Below are 3,869 nucleotides of genomic sequence, written 5' to 3'. Positions count from 1 at the left end.
GTTCGACTTGAATTATTCGGCTGCATGAGGAATACTGTTTTATTGAGTTGAACAATTCTTGTGGACTGTAAATGGACATTTATGCAAGCAGAGTGATCTTATAATAAAATGTAGTGAGGTTTCCTGCTAGTGTTTCTCCTTTTGTATAATTTAACCACGCTGAGGAAAACATTAACATAAACACAGGTTAATGCCTCAAAAGTAAATATCAGACCCACTTTTCCCAAGCCACATCATCTTGGAGAATGTTGTATCTGGTTCTACAACACAGAGTGTAAAGGTTAGTCACAATGTGAAATTTACATCGACCAACTTTCACAAACACCCTAGCTTACTAGTTGTTATGAAGCTAAACATGTTGTTAGCTGTAATGTATATATCTAATACTAGCAAAATAAAAAGTAATTAAATTAGACCGCAACCATTTAGGAGACAGAACGTCTAAACCTCAAGGCCCGGGGGCCCGTGACTTCATGTTATGTGGCCCAACAAGAGCTTGCAAAGAATATAATAATGTTTATTATACGGTTACATGCTGATTTACAGAAGACCATAAACTTGTCCCACAATGCATCTCAAAGTTGACTTATTTCTCAGAATTTGACTTTTCTTTCTTCAAAATAAGCCTTTTTCTTAGAATGTGACTTTTTTTCAGAATTTGACTTTTTTTCAAAATGTTACTTTTTTTTTATTTCACTTCTTTTTTTTCACTTCTTATTTTCTTTTTTACTTCTTTCTTTTTAATGTGACTTATTCCTCAGAATTTGAATTTTGTATCTTCAAAATATGCCTTTTTCTTAGAATGTGACTTTTTTTCAAAATGTTATTTTTTTTTTAAATGTTTTCTTTTTTTTACTTCTTTTTTTTGTGACTTTTTTTCCAGAATGTGGCTTTTCTTTTCAAATCTCACTTTTCTGACATTCTCACTGAAGAGACTTACAATTATTTGCCCTAGACTTCTGCTCTCAGACGTAGTTAATTATAAAGTTATTACCCTATCCGATAATAATCCAATGCAGAGGCAATCATGTTATATATAATACATTGTTTAAAATATATAAAATATATATAAATGTATATTTATATAGTCTTGAAGTTACAACCGGCCCTTTGAGTGCAACCATAGTGCTAATGTGGCCCGAGATGAAATTGAGTTTGACACCTGTGGTCTACACCATTCTGTACCATTTGTTTTTATTGTAATACGCTATCTTCAGTCATAAAAAACCAAGCCGCCAGGAAGACATTAAAGCAAATGTTCATAGTGGATAAATGGGGGTACTACAACTTGTTGGAATGTCATTGATCGCAAAAATAATTGTTCCGTTTGACTTAAATTGGGAAAGAGTAGTCTGTAAATAAGGCTATAATTTTGAGCTAACTATGAACACTTGAAAAGCCCTTATTCAAATCACTGGGTCCTAATCTTGTAAAATCAGTTATTTTAGGGTTCCATTCAGTTGACTCAGCTGGGACTGGACATGACGGAGCGTAGAAAGGCCAAGTGCACATGCTCTCTAGGCCCCGGTTGATCCGTATATTAGTGTACTCAAAAGTCAGGCAATTTGATTTGCACCACTGATCAACGGGCACCGCCTCCATCGTTGTATCCAGTTCTGAGCAAAAGACATTTTAGAAAATGTTTATACTGTATGTGGGCTACTTGTTATGTATTGGACCCTTTAAACTGGCTAGTGGATTGCCGGAGCTGTATTAGATTAACATTAACATGCTTATTGTAGTTGTAAGTCCTGAAGCACCATCCTTGATGGAGCATATGTGTGGGCTGGACCTGTATTTTACAGGAAAGGAGTGAGCAGAGGGTAGAGTTGTCGATTCTTGTTCTGTTTTCTGTGACAATCTTCCTCACCCTCTCAGACTTTCAGTTGCGCGCGCTACTAAGAGACGTGCTACTATGGAAACCAAACAATGGTGTAACTGTATTAAAGTCAGAGTGGAAACAGTCCTGAGTAAATCTGATTTTGTCAGAAATCGGGAGAAATGCGGGAGAATTATGACCCCGGGAGGAAACCGGGAGAGGGCAATGAAATTGTTAGGTTATTGTTGTAATTATAAAATTCTGCCTATATCGCACGCATTGCACCTTTAACCAATTAACTTGCTTTATTGCTCTAGTAAGCTTCCTCTCCTGTTTTTTTTTCTCCTTTTTAGCCATGCAGAAACTATAGCCCCCTGAATGCTAACTTTAGCCTCCCACACAGCTGGTTCTAATGTATGCTGCACCAAAAATATGACTCTGCTATCTTTCATATTGCTGCCAGAATCCATAAAACGGTCTCATTCTGCTGAATTGCAAACTCTGTTTTCACTGTGGCACATGGGTACAGCATGTGTGTATTTTTTTAGACATCTGAGGCCCTCGTACTTATTGCTGGAAAAGAAAAGAGGAAAGAAAAAAAAACACCGTAGCCTAAAATGACATTACTCATAATGAAAAAGCTCAATCGTAACTAGCTTTCTACCACAAACATCTCCCACTCAGTTAATGTTAGCGTCTCCATTTCTCTGCACCCCTTTTTTCTTCATCTCTTTTGCATGCACATGTGCAAAATCCATGTCCATGTACACACGCTCACACACTAAAGCCCAAGCCACAAATATAAACTGAAAACAAAAACAAACTGGAGAAATGTACCCAGCATTCAGTCTGTCTGGACTGTTTGGACAGTGTCTTATTTGAGTAGCTGTTTACATATCTGCTTCTCCAATGGAGGACTTCAGGCTCCACTCGTGGAAGTTAAGGCTGAAAGCTTCCAACCATTCATTCTATCTTATAGATTCATGACCTCCATTTCCTCCTCCTTCATGCAGATCCACGTTGTGTTTCCACCTGGCCACATCCTCCTCCACAGCAGTGGTGTGATGCAGCTTCCTGTCAGAGTAACTGTAATCTGAGGTGGTTGATGGCAGTTTATGCTTCCGCCCGTGTGGTTAAACTCGTAACTTTTTAGGAGGAGCATAGCGGAACACATGGCCTGTGCAGACACATCGTTCATTTACACTCCAGCGACTTGTGGCCTCAACCCCCAAAGTGTCTCCAACCACAAGGATGGGGTTTCTCATTCATATATTTAACAGATAAACACATTGGACCCTGTATTTTGTTGCTTTCATTTTCATGTCAGTGGCTGTACATGAGCTGACACATTTGTGACTAATTTTTGTTTTTGACCCACATAGTTTCATCTTGAGTGAGGCTGTAAGCATTCTGAGTGACTGGATTCATACGCAGGAGGACGGCCGCTGTTTATTTTTAAAAGAGGGAACTTTTGCTCATTTGGATCTGTGCCACCACAAGCACATCAGCTGTGCAGCAGATGACATTCATGCACAGCCTGCGCCTGTCATGGTTTTGGATTTGTTGTTTTCATTTACCACCTTTATTATTTTTGAAATGTTTTCCTCCTTGTGTCTTGTCTGGTCCTATACTTCCTGTGTTTGCCTCCCTGTCTTTAGTTTCCCTGGTGTGTCTGATTGTCTGATTGTGTTCATCTGTTGCCCTTGTGTTTCTGCCTCCCCTGCCCAGCTGTGTATTGTCCTGTGATTACCCTTCTGTGTATTTAGTCTTGTTTTCCCCTGTGCTCCATGCCGGTGCCCCAGCAGCCATGGTTCTGGCTCCAGTCCCGGCCCCAGCAGCCATGTTTCCGGCTCCAGTTCCGGCTCCAGTTCTGGTACCAGCAGCCATGTTTCCGGCTCCAGTTCCGGCCCCTGCAGCCATGTTTCCGGCTCCAGTTCCGGCCCCAGCAGCCATGTTTCCGGCTCCAGTTCCGGCCCCTGCAGCCATGTTTCCGGCTCCAGTTCCGGCCCCTGCAGCCATGTTTCCGGCTCCAGTTCCGGCCCCAGTACTG

Source organism: Notothenia coriiceps, unplaced genomic scaffold (assembly GCF_000735185.1).
Source record: "Notothenia coriiceps isolate Sejong01 unplaced genomic scaffold, NC01 NC01_scaffold00028430, whole genome shotgun sequence".
In the NCBI taxonomy this organism is placed as follows: Eukaryota; Metazoa; Chordata; class Actinopteri; order Perciformes; family Nototheniidae; genus Notothenia; species Notothenia coriiceps.
This window is presented reverse-complemented; position numbering follows the sequence as displayed.